The 14,007-nt window shown below is 45.6% G+C and overlaps 1 protein-coding gene across 3 annotated transcripts in view; it reads right to left on the reverse strand.

Annotated features, from left to right (window-relative positions):
* Positions 1-14,007, reverse strand: part of NEK7 (NIMA related kinase 7) — a 225,962-nt gene that overhangs the window by 67,760 nt on the left and 144,195 nt on the right. The gene's annotated exons all lie outside the window — the stretch shown is intronic.

The raw sequence follows: 14,007 nt of genomic DNA on the forward strand, positions 1-14,007 counted from the left end.
GGTAGTCTTATACAGTGAGTATATCCCAAAACCAAAATTTTTCCTGGAAAATTAGGGGGTCGTCTTATACGCCCAGTCGTCTTATACGCTTGAAAATACGGTAGTCATAAGGTTTGTTGTAAATAATAATTTAGCTCGTTAACCAAACACTTTGGCATGAAACACATCAAGGTGTTCATATGCCACAGTTACTACTGCGATCTTTGATTTCTAATCAACCTGATCTTCAGTTATGGTGAACATACAAAATCAATTGAGACCGATACTAATAATCATTACGGAACATAATGTCAAAATGTATTCTGCTACATTTCTTTGGTGAAAAACAAAAACCCAAATCGGTAAATGAAGTCTGTGTGAAGGTTAGAGAGTCTAAAATATATTTTTTATATATTTTTTAACTGATCAACCCTGATCAAACTGATCTAATTTTTGAGGGCCTAAAATGTCAGGACAATACAAATACACTCCAAATTACCCCTTTTGGAAACTGAAAGGCCTGGATACTTTCCTAAATGTACATAAAATAATTGAGTACTAAGATTTGTAGGTAAAGTTGATCCAGGGTAAATCCGATTGCCTCTCGGGGGATCAGGAAGGAATTTTTTCCCCTGCTGTAGCAAATTGGATCATGCTCTGCTGGTGTTTTTTGCCTTCCTCTGGATCAACTGTGGGTATGGAGTTGGGTGTATGGGATTGTACTGTGTTTTTTTATTTTGTTTGTTTATTTTTTGTGGTTGAACTGGATGGACTTGTGTCTTTTTTCAACCTGACTAACTATGTAACTATGAACAGTCCAAGGTATTTAGTACTAGGCATGGTGAGTTTTTTTTTTAAAGCTATAATTTGTCTCAATTTTTTTGAAAAGTACATTTCTATTCACATTTTTTTTTTTTATGGTCACTAGAGCAGTGCAGCATCACCATATAACAAGTGTAGCGGCAAGTAGGGACACTGACTGGTGGTCAATGAATATAAGCAATCATATTTATGACTGGCATGAGTGGATGTGTCCTCCGAGTTGGAACACACTATGAAACACAGGAGGGTAAACAGCACTTTAAATCTCTCCCTCTTGCACAATGTTGCCTCTCCCTTGTGAACCTTGTGGAGAAAGATCTGAATTGTGCTGGAATTTAGCAAAGAGTACCTGCCAAATTAGGTAAAGCCACAGGTGGTGGTGAATGGAGGTGCCTGTTAAGATGGAGTCAGGGTCCTAGGCCATGCATTTAGTCCAGATAGCCCTGAAGAGACAGAGATTGCCGCTCCAGGCAGGTCTTGTCGGGTGCAATCTTCTTCTCGGGAACTGAGGGTGCTAGCAATGCACATGGCAAATAAGAACAAAAGATGATCAGGACAGCCGCACTCCAATCAAACGTAACATTAATGCAAAAAACTGTAAACAGGCACTACAAGTCACAGCAACGGAACCTAGGACAGCTGACGCGTTTCACACTAACTTCAGTGTTTACTCATAGCTGAGTAAACACTGAAGTTAGTGTGAAACGCGTCAACTGTCCTAGGTTCCGTTGCTGTGACTTGTAGTGCCTGTTTACATTTTTTTTACATTAAAGTTACGTTGGATTGGAGTGCGGCTGTCCTGATCATCTTTTGTTCTTATTTGCCAGATAGCCTTGAAAACAGGATTATCCCCTACAGGGAAAAATTAGTGTCTTGTTTAAAGAAGAAATAACTGTCTCAATCCACAGGAACTGTCCATTTTTGGAAACCCTAATCAATAGGATATTGCGAGCTTCAGGTTTAGGAGGAGCAAAGTGCATTTCCACTTTTGTAGCCAAATTGAATCCTGACAGATAAAGTCTGTGTTGGAGAGGGTGGCAAATCTAAAACTAAAACACTGTTGCTTTCTATTTGATTGCTGTTCAGAAGCCCTGCCCCCATTACAACACAGACTATAAGAAGTCTAGCCCTTATGGAACCATCGTCACTGGCTGAAGAAGGAACCAATGAGCTGTTCCGAAACACGTACCGCCTCTATGACACACTTCCTGTCCACTTCCTGTTTGTGTTCCATGCTGGTTTCTGTCTCGCTTCCTCCGACGTCATCCCCAGGCTCTAGCTTTATTGTGTCCTCTGAATATTCACAGCACAAGTCGGCTGTTATCTTGTGGACTTCCCTGGAAGATTTACCATCACAGACTGGGACTGCCCTGCCACTGGAACATCTCCTGGATGCACTTACCTGCTACATGCCTGTTTTATCCTGTTTTATCTTGTAAGTGTTTTTAACCCTCTAGGGCAGGGATCCTCAAACTACGGCCCTCCAGCTGTTGTAGAACTACACATCCTATGAGGCATTGTAACACACTGACATTCACAGACATGACTAGGCATGATGGGAATTGTAGTTCCTGAACAACTGGAGGGCCGTAGTTTGAAGACCCCTGCTCTAGGGGATATTAAAAGTTTTATAGTTCTGCACTTAGGGGCGCCTTGTTTGTTTTTTGTTCCCTCCTGATGGTTGACATAAGCCACCGCCGTGGCGTTGTCCGTCTGGATCGTGATTGGACGCCCTTGTAGCCTCCGCGACCATGAGGAGAGACACAGCCTGATCGCTCGAAGCTCTAAGTACATTGATCGGCAGGCTGCATTATTCTGGAGTCCAGCGACCTCGGGCCAACAGGACTCTCCAGACTCCCCCCCAACCTGTGAGGCTGGCGTCCATCGTGATCAAAGTCCACTGGAAAGGAACGAACGACTTCCCGGACTGAAGAGCCGGGGATCTCAGACAGCAACTCAGAGAGGCCCTGACTAGGTGACTTACCTGAATCTGACGATCCAGAGACAATGGAGATCTGTTCCATTTGGACAGGATCTCCTTCTGCAAGGCTCGAGTGTGGAATTGGGCAAACGGTACTGCCTCGAAAGAGGTTACCATGAGACCCAGGACTCTCATGCAAAAACGGAGAGACGATCATTTGCGGGATGTTAACAACCTCACACTAGTCTGAAGTATCTCAAATTTTCTAAAGGAAGGAAGACTTTCGCCTCAGGAGTCCAGAATCAACCCTAGGTACTCCAGATGCTGAGTCGGTACCAACACTGGCTTCTGAATGTTCAACGCCCAACCAAATTCCCAGAGGGTCCGACTGGCTATAGACACGTCGTCCTCTAATTTTGAGCCAGAAGCAGCTCTCAGAAGAAGATTGTCTAAGTAGCCCACGATAGCAATGCCTCGCTGTCTCAGTAAATCCAGAATCGGGGCGAGCACCTTGGTGAAAACTCTTGGTGCCGACGCTAGGCCAAAAGGGAAGAGCCACAAATTGATAGTGGTCTTCGCCGATCGCAAAACGCAGAAACCTCCGATGCCTGGCGCAGATGGGGACATGCAAGTATGCGTCCTTGATGTCCAGGGACGCCAGAAAGTCCTCCGGATGGAGCGCAACAACCACCGAACAAATGGATTCCATCCTGAACTTTTTCGCACCCTCACAAAGGCATTGAGGGTCTTGAAATCCAAGATTGTACGGACTCCATCCTTCTTTGGGACAACAAACAGATTCGAATAGAATCCTTGAAACCTTTCCTCCAGTGGCACAGGTAAAATTACTCCGCACCTGAGCAAGTCTTTTACTGCTCCCATTAAGGCAGACCGACGAGCCGGAAGGAGAGGAAGAGTTGAGGAAAATAATACTTTTTGGCGGACAAGAAAGAAACTCGATCTTGTACCCCAAAATTACCACCTGGCAGACCCACTGGTCGGAGAGCATGGAGGTCCACCGAGCTGCAAACCCGCCTCCCCACCCTTGAGTTGGGAGGGGGCAAAATTTTATGCGGTAGCAGGCTTGTTAGGCTTGCGCACCCAGGGACGCTTCTGTCCTCCAGCTGAACCATTTGTCAGTCTGGGAGGATCTGCTGGCTGACCCTGACTGACGAAAATACAGCTTCTGGGCGGAATAGGAGGGCCCCGGCTTATGGCGCGGCTCCTTCCCCTTAGTGGACTGAGGGAGAAGGATGCTCTTACCTCCCGCGACATCCTTAATTCTGTCCCCCAGCTGGACCTTTTTGGGCCATGTCCGCGGCGGCAGAGCCAGATCGGACTGTTCGAGACAGAGGTGGTAGGTGAGGGCAGGGGTACCATATACTAAGCTACCCCACAAAAAAATCACGGGGGGACCACCAATCAAGGCCCCCCCCGCCCGAGGTCCCCCACAGGGGCCACACAACGGGACACCCCCCACAGGGGCCACACAACGGGACACCCCCCACAGGGGCCACACAACGGGACACCCCCCACAGGGGCCACACAACGGGACACCCCCCACAGGGGGGCACAGACCCCCACCGAACCACCCCTCCGGTAAGAAGCGGCCACGAGGCCTAGCAGACCGGTAGGCTGCCACAAAAGCCGGGGACTACATTTCTGCCCGAGCCCTGAACAGGCACTCGGCCAGTAGGCTGCAAAGTGTGCAGCCCGTGGGAGGACCGGATTGCTCCGAGCCGGTAGGCCGCGGTCTAAATTTCGCTTAGCGAGGACCGACCCGATTCGCCGACAGGACTGCAAAGTCGTGGCCTACATTTTCGGCCGTGAGGCACGAGGAAGTACCAGGCCGCAAAGCTGCGGCCTAAATTTGCAGACGTCACATATTCATGTGTTAGAATGGCCCAGTGAAAGTCCAGACCTAAATCCAATTGAGAATCTGTGGCAAGACTTGAAAATTGCTGTTCACAGATGCTCTCCATCCAATCTGACAGAGTTTGAGTGATTTTGCAAAGAAGAATGACATACCCAAAAAGACTTGCAGCTGTAATTGCAGCGAAAGGTGGTTCTACAAAGTATTGACTACAAATGCAAACCACACTTTTCAGATATTTGTAAACAATTTGGAAAACAATTTATAATTTTCCTTCCACTTCACATTGTGTTGGTCTATCACAGGGGTAGTGAATTAAAATTCACGGGGGTCCTGTCGGAAAAAAATTCTTCCAGCGGAGGTCCGAATGTCATATTGGTGCTATGACGCCACATGATATCCTCCACTTCACAGCGCCCCCCCCCCCACCACACACATGCACACACCTTTAAGACCCACACACCATCGAAATCGACATTAAAATCTCAAAATACATTTCTTTCATTTTTAGGCAGCACAGATCAGTTGCGGTGCATAGAAACAGAATGCATTTTGCACCACACTGCTCAGTGTTTCAATGTGAACAGGACACATAGAAATCAGAGACCTGTGTTTTGCCAGTGCAGAAATCATAGAACCCCTTGTACATCAGTGTCCTCAGCCCCCCCCCCCTTACATCACATCCCCCTGCCTCATCACAAACCCCCCATTACAGACTGACCCCCCCCAAATCACAGATCCCCCATCCCAGACTGACCCCCCAAATCAGACTCCCATCACATACCGATCCCCCCCATAGATTTCCCACAATCACAGATGGACCCCCCAATCACAGATTGAACCCCCACAATCACAGATCCCCCTATCACAGGCTGACCCCCCCAAATCAGATCCCCCAAATCACAGACCCCCTATTACAGACTGATCCCCCAATCACAGATGGACCCCCCCAATCACAGATGGACCCCCCACAATCACAGACCACCCCATCACAGACTGAACCCCCCCAAATCAGACTGATCCCCCCAATTACAAACTGAACCCCCCACAATCACAGAACACCCCATCACAGACTGAACCCCCCACAAACACAGATCCCCCCCATCACAGACTGACCCCCCAAATCAGACCCCCTATAACAGACTGACCCCCCAAATCAGACCCCCTATAACAGACTGACCCCCCAAATCAGACCCCCTATAACAGACTGACCCACCAATCACAGACTGACCCCCCCCCAAATTCACAGACCACCCAATTACAAACTGAACCCCCCCCCCACCCACAATCACAGAGCACCCCATCTTAGACTGACCCCCCCCAAATCAGACCCCCTATCACAGACTGACCCACCAATCAGACGGACCCCCCAAATTCAAAGACCCCCCCATCACAGACTGAACAACCCCCTCCCTACAATAACAGACCCCCTCCCCCCCATCACAATCCTCTCAATAGCAAACCCCTGTCCTGTCCTGTCCTGTCCTGCACAGCACAACACTCCCCCTCCCCACAGAAAACCTACCTTATTCACACAGGACATGGAGCGTGGCCGCTCTGGACAATGGGCGGGACCTTTCCCATTAAAAGCGAGTGATTTGTTGCTGGGACCGATCCGCTGCCTAGCAACCAATCACCCACTTTTTAACTTTAAAAAGTCCCGCCCATTGTCCAGCGCGGTCGTGATTCATGATTTTGTGAATAAGGCAGACAGGCAGTGTGGGGAGGGGGAGTGCAGAGACGGCACAGACCTGCTGCGCCTGCCATGCTGTGTATATAGCGGCATCGGCAGGCGGGCGAGCCGGCCACAGAGACACACAGGCGAGGCTGCGGTCCGGGTAGAATGGCCACTGGGGCCGGAACCGGACCGCGGTCCGCCATTTAGTGACGCCCGGTCTATCACATAAAATCCCAATAAGACATTTACATTTTTGGTTGCAACATGACAATGTGGAAACTTTAAAAAAAAAAAAAAAAAAAAAACTTTTATATTTAGTATTAGTGGGAGTGTCAGTGTGTATAGACAGAACCAAAGATTGCTTCTTTGCACCACTATGGGCACAAGGAACACACACACACATACTGTGTGTGGTATCACTGCGATCGTCGAGAGCAGGAGAATTTTTCATTTATTTTTATTTTTTTGCATGGCGAGTCATGTCATAAATTATAGGAATAAAGGCTTAAAAAATGTTTAAACCATTTTGGGACAGTTTCCTTTTCATAATAAAACAAAATCAGACATGCGTTAACATTTACCATCAAATGAAAGCCTAATCTGTCCTAAAAAAACAAGGTATAATACACCTATGCTAGGTTGACAGCATCTTGCTGCAGCTCGCATTTGCACGGCCACATGCAGTCAATATATTTGAATGGCCTGCTGTACCTGCGGGGAAACTCAGGGAAAGGGATCCCTGCAACTTTGTAAAAACCTAGCCACAGGGAAATTGAATGGTGCTTTTCGCACTGCCTGGCAGTCCTAGCTAGTGGTAAATCCTTCTCTGCTGTAGGCAGCTCAGTTCATCACAAATCAGTACAAGTAGAACAAAAAAAAATAAAAAATTCAATGCTTGGCACAGCACTTTATATTCTTGACCGTAAGAATGCCCCAAAGCAGTGCCACAATGAGGGGTGGATAGCCAGAAAAGAACAGGCAGACCAACAGAGGTAGGTAGCCAGAAGAGGAACAAGAAACCTCAAACTGTTGCTTGAAAAACTTTGCAGGGAAAACACACCTCTGAAGATGCCAAACCATCAGCTATGTTAAACTTTGAAAAGGTGTGCACATACAACCAAGTAGACACCTTGCAAACTGGCAACACAGGCGCCTAAAGCTAGAATACCCAGGAGGCACAAATCATCCTAGTAGGGTGTGCTGCAATGGGGAAGGGAGGAGTCTAATCCTTAATTGCATAAGCCTGGATAACAGTCGTCCTGATCAAGCAGAGAGGCAGAGGAGGCTGCAAGTCTTGTCTGCTGTCTGTAATAAAAAGCGAGTCCAATCTCCGGAAGGAGGCCATAGCAGACAGGTACACACAAACCATCCAGACCACATCCAAGGACTGCAGACACAAGGAAGGCCGGACAATACCCTCAGTCAGGTGCAAGTCTGACATCACCTACAGTAGGATGTGAACAGAGAACAATGTTGTCCCTGAGTAAAACCACAGGACAAGGCCACCAACTCTGGCAGGCAATGTGTGGAAGTGATATTAGCCAAAAAGGGCAACCTTCTGGGAGAGCAAGCAGAGATCGACCCCTAATATTCTCAGGGAGATTTCTGAAGAAAAGGGAAAGAAGGAGTTTTATGTAATCTTCAGGGCTAAAATAATTTAACCAATTCCTGTCCAGCCCATGTACATACACAACCAGACAGGAGGCACACCTATGCAGGTGGACATGCCTGCATGTCCCCCACATCAGGGGCTTGTGCACCGCTCTCAGAGTGCGCACTCGATAACTCAGTGATTGGTGTATTGCCCAGACACAGCCAATGACATGGTACAGTACCAATGAAATTGGCCCTACACCATGAGATCACGGTGTCCAGTCAAAACACAAATGATGATGTAAACAGAATTCACATAGTTCGGCTTCCAGCTTTCTCCTCACACAGTGATCAGTCTGGAGAAGAAATCAGAGCTATAGCAGGGAGTTTTTGTTATACCTGAAGGGTTCCACATGTACTGTCACTTTAAGGCTGGCTCCACCCAGCAGTGGTGACAAGGGTCAAGGGGCATAGTAGCCATCTTGGACAGCACACGTAAGGAACCAGATAAGATGTACTGTCCTGGGATGCATGTGGCAGTGTACAGATGACCTGAAATAAACATCAATTGTTCCAGACCAGAGTCTTGTGTCTCTCACAACACAGAGGATATAACAGTTTTACAGTGCATTAAATCCATAAACACACTGCCAGCCAGTGCCCAGTGTCCCTGATCAATGCTGTGCATACTCTGCAGCCAGGCACTATCACCTGCCCGTGTCATCAGTAGAAATAGTGTGTCCCATATTGCAGTGACACTGGAGAGCTGTACACTGTTGTAATATTAATATAGATGTGTAGGTATTTAAAATATGTATGTATATGTATATATATATATATATATATATATATATATATATATATATATATATATATATATATATATATATATATATATCATGGTTTACATACAGGCATTCAAGGTTACACATGAAAAGGTGTTTGCTGACCAAAAGGGTTAGTGGTCAAACGACACATATCACTCTTTGATGTGTTAATCTTATCTAAGACGACCTAGGTGTGTGAAATGGCCTGGTACTTCCTTACATAAGGAAGTGTTTATTGATGGTAATTAGACTTGTGGGATGTTCATTCAATGGGAACATTTGGTTGATCCCCCCCCCCCGCCCCCTCCAGTGTGAGTCCAATATTTGAAGCACTCAAGCTGGCATTCAAGGAGTCTCGTCTTGTCTTGTCTCTCTACGATGAATATAGCACAGGTCTAGGAAAAGATGGGATTCTGAATTATACTCTGTTGGACCTTTGTATTGTCTGTGGACTTTGTATGTTATTGGAAGTTAATACAATTTTGCGATCTCTGGAGAACCTGGTGTGAGTTGCTGCGGAACAATGTAATTTATGGTCATCATACTAACATCTAAGATATTAATTATCTGACCGGACACAATATATCACTACATACACCAGCATTATTTTCCTGATCACCGCCATTACCAGTGCCGTGTGTGTCTTGATCACCGCCATTACCAGTGCCGTGTGTGTCTTGATCACCGCCATTACCAGTGCCGTGTGTGTCTTGATCACCGCCATTACCAGTGCCGTGTGTGTCTTGATCACCGCCATTACCAGTGCCGTGTGTGTCTTGATCACCGCCATTACCAGTGCCGTGTGTGTCTTGATCACCGCCATTACCAGTGCCGTGTGTGTCTTGATCACCGCCATTACCAGTGCCGTGTGTGTCTTGATCACCGCCATTACCAGTGCCGTGTGTGTCTTGATCACCGCCATTACCAGTGCCGTGTGTGTCTTGATCACCGCCATTACCAGTGCCGTGTGTGTCTTGATCACCGCCATTACCAGTGCCGTGTGTGTCTTGATCACCGCCATTACCAGTGCCGTGTGTGTCTTGATCACCGCCATTACCAGTGCCGTGTGTGTCTTGATCACCGCCATTACCAGTGCCGTGTGTGTCTTGATCACCGCCAGTGCCGTGTGTGTCTTGATCACCGCCAGTGCCGTGTGTGTCTTGATCACCGCCAGTGCCGTGTGTGTCTTGATCACCGCCAGTGCCGTGTGTGTCTTGATCACCGCCAGTGCCGTGTGTGTCTTGATCACCGCCAGTGCCGTGTGTGTCTTGATCACCGCCAGTGCCGTGTGTGTCTTGATCACCGCCAGTGCCGTGTGTGTCTTGATCACCGCCAGTGCCGTGTGTGTCTTGATCACCGCCAGTGCCGTGTGTGTCTTGATCACCGCCAGTGCCGTGTGTGTCTTGATCACCGCCAGTGCCGTGTGTGTCTTGATCACCGCCAGTGCCGTGTGTGTCTTGATCACCGCCAGTGCCGTGTGTGTCTTGATCACCGCCAGTGCCGTGTGTGTCTTGATCACCGCCAGTGCCGTGTGTGTCTTGATCACCGCCAGTGCCGTGTGTGTCTTGATCACCGCCAGTGCCGTGTGTGTCTTGATCACCGCCAGTGCAGTGTGTGTCTTGATCACCGCCAGTGCCGTGTGTGTCTTGATCACCGCCAGTGCCGTGTGTGTCTTGATCACCGCCAGTGCCGTGTGTGTCTTGATCAGCGCCATTACCAGTGTGCTGATCAGCGCCATTACCAGTGTGCTGATCAGCGCCATTACCAGTGTGCTGATCAGCGCCATTACCAGTGTGCTGATCAGCGCCATTACCAGTGTGCTGATCAGCGCCATTACCAGTGTGCTGATCACCGCCATTACCAGTGTGCTGATCACCGCCATTACCAGTGTGCGTCTTGATCACCGCCATACCAGTGTGTCCTGACCACAGTCCTAACAGCAACCTGATTATAGTCATACCACCTTCCTGATTACTGCCATACCAGTGACCTCATCATCATACCAGTGTGTCCTAATCACTATCTGCGAAGGAAGAGAGCCGTTGCAGTCAAACCGAGTAAATTTAAAATTGTCAACTTTGTGTAAAAAAAAATAAAATACAAAAACATTTCTTTCCACATTTTCCAAAAACTTTTTTGCAAATTACATTTTATGTGCCTAAAAAGCCTAAGGGCCAGTTCACACTGGTGCAATGGCAGACATTGCATTTGATTTGCACAGCATTGCTGTGCAGATCACATGCGATCTATGTGCGATGCAAATTAAGCCAAACTGTTTGGCTGAATTTGCAAGCATTCAGACCAAACTCATGCAGGACCTTTTTTGTCCACACCAGAATCAGATTGCATGGGTGTTCACACTCATGCGAGCAGATTCTTGTCCGAATTCACAGTTTGTACTGCGATCTGCAGTATTCGCATAGGGCAGTGTGAACAGCCGTCAATTTAGGTATGATGCGGGAACCCGCACTGCATTCACATTCTCCCACATCACACCAGTTTGAACTGCGCCTAAAAGGTGCTATTTGGTTGTTGGGCCTCTATGTGGCTAGACTGTGGCTGCCATCGCCATACTCAGGAAAAGTAGCAGAATGTGTTTTGGGGCGCAATTGCCGCAAGTATGCCTGTGTGAGATTTAACTTGTTTAAACAACATTTCGTTGGGTGGGGGGGGGGGGGGGGGGGGAGAGACGACACTTTCTTTACTTTCATAATTTTCCAAAGAATTTTGGCACAAAACTACAATTTAAAACAACTTAAATACCTCAGACTGTCTAGTTTCCAAAAAGGGGTCATTTGGGGGGTATTTGTACTGTTCTGTTTTTTATGGCCTTGTGAAAAGAGATAGGCAGTCAGTACATCAGAATTGATCAATTTTCAAATATATAGTATATACCAGTTAGCAGAGTCTAAAAATTTCACACAGACTGAAAAATATACACCGATTTGGGTTATTTATACTAAAAACATGTAGCATACTATATATAAATTGGCCTACATTTATGAAGAAAGACAGACAATTTTCAAAAATGTATAACAAATGTATTTTAAACATTTCTGTATTTTTTGGTTTACAAAGCAAAAAAAATAAAAACCCAGCGGTGATTAAACACCATCTAAAGAAAGCTCCGTTTAGAAAAAAATATAACATTTTTATTTGGGTACAATATTAAAGTGTGACAGTCCTGAAAGCTGAAAATTGGCCTTGGCTGGAAGGGGGTGAACGTGCCTCGACTTGAGGTGGGTAAATATGTGCAAAAAGGCTCTGGCAGCTAGAGTTGAAGCGAAACTTCAGGAAAACAAAATCCTCCCTTGGGTTAACTGCTCCTTTACATAGTTAGTCAGGTTGAAAAAAAGACCATCCAGTTCAACCATAAAAAAATAAAAAATAAATATCATACAATCCCATATACCCAATTCTATACCCACAGTTGATCCAGAGGAAGGAAAAAAAAAAAAACAGCAGAGCATGATCCAATTTGCTACATCAGGGGAAAAAATTCCTTCCTGATCCCCCGAGAGGCAATCGGATTTTCCTCGGATCAACTCTGCCTATAAATGTTGGTATCCAGTTATATTATGTACGTTTAGGAAATAATCCAGGCCTTTCTTAAAGCAATCTACTGAACTGGCCAAAACCAATCTGCAGGGAGTCTATTCCAAATTTTCACAGCTCTTACTGTGAAGAAACCTTTCCATAATTGGAGATAAAATCTCTTTTCCTCTAGATGTAAAGAGTGCCCCCTTGTCCGTTGTGTTGACCGTAAAGTGAATAACTCAACACCAAGTTCACTATATGGACCGCTTTTATATTTGTACATGATCTTATCCCCCTTTATCTCCTCTTCTCAAGAGTGAATAAATTCAGTTCCTCTAATCTTTCCTCCATGCCTCATCAGTTTAGTTGCCCTTCTCTGCACTTTCTCCAGTTCCCCAATATCCTTTTTGAGAACTGGTGCCCAAAACTGAACTGCATATTCCAGATGAGGTCTTACTAATGATTTGTACAGGGGCAAAATTATATATATATGACTTTGCTCGCTTTGGAAAAAGCAGCTTGGCATTGCATGCCATTATTGAGCTTATGATCTACCAAAACCCCCAGATCCTTCTCCACTATGGATTCCCCCAGCTGTACCCCCCCTAGTATGTATGATGCATGCATATTCTTAGCCCCCAAGTGCATAACTTTACATTTATCAACATTAAACCTCATCTGCCACATAGTTGCCTAATTAGACAGGGCATTGAGGTCGACTTGTAAATTGGAGACATCCTGTAAGGACGTTATTCCACTGCATAGCTTAGTGTCATCTGCAAAGACAGAAATGCTACTTTTGATCCCAGACCCAATATTATTTATAAAGATATTAAAAAGGGAGGGTCCCAACACTGAACCTTGGTACACCACTGATAACCTTATACCATTCAGAGTAAGAATCATTAACCATTACTCTCTTAATTCTGTCTTTTAGCCAGTTTTCTATCCATTTACAAATAGATATTTCCAAGCCTGTAGACTTTACCTTACACATGAGCCGTGTGTGCGGAACTGTATCGAACGCTTATGCAAAATCCAAGTATACCACATCCGCTGCCACTCATAACAAAAAGTAAAAAATAGTGTTTTTTTTTTTAAAAAAAAGATCTGTTTTTTAATGTTTATAGCGCAAAAAATAAAAATCGCAGAGGTGATCAAATACCACCAAAAGAAAGCTCTATTTGTGGGGAAAAAATAATAAAAATATAATTTGGGTACAGTGTTGTATGACCGCGCAATTGTCATTCAAAATGCGTCAGCGCTGAAAGCTGAAAATTGGTCTGGGCACGAAGGGGGTTTAAGTGCCCAGTAATGAAGTGGTTAACCACCTTTATTCTGTCTAAATATTTCTGGACTATATCACTTTTAAACCATTGTGGATCATTTGGGGCTGTGTCACTACCACCCCCATTTTGGACATGAGCTCCCCCATGATACTTTGTATACACAGAGCTGATGAAAGTATTTAATGAATTAGCCTTCTCTTTGTTCCCACTCAATATTATTTTGTAAAGGGCCTACATGCTCAGACGACCTTTTTACTATTAATATATTTGAAGAGTTTTTTGGGTTTGTCCTATCTTTTGCAATCTGTCGTTTGTTTTGAGTTTTTGCATCCTTGATTTCTTTTTTACATATTCTGTTATATTCTTTGTAACATTTAAATGACACCAGTGTTCCTTCATTTTTATATTTTTTAAAAGCAATTTTCTTAGTTTTTTTTTTTTACTTTGGCCGTGAGCCATGACATCCCTGCAGGGAGATGCTAAGTGTC

The sequence above is a fragment of the Rana temporaria genome, chromosome 7 (assembly GCF_905171775.1).
Source record: "Rana temporaria chromosome 7, aRanTem1.1, whole genome shotgun sequence".
Classification (NCBI taxonomy): Eukaryota; Metazoa; Chordata; class Amphibia; order Anura; family Ranidae; genus Rana; species Rana temporaria.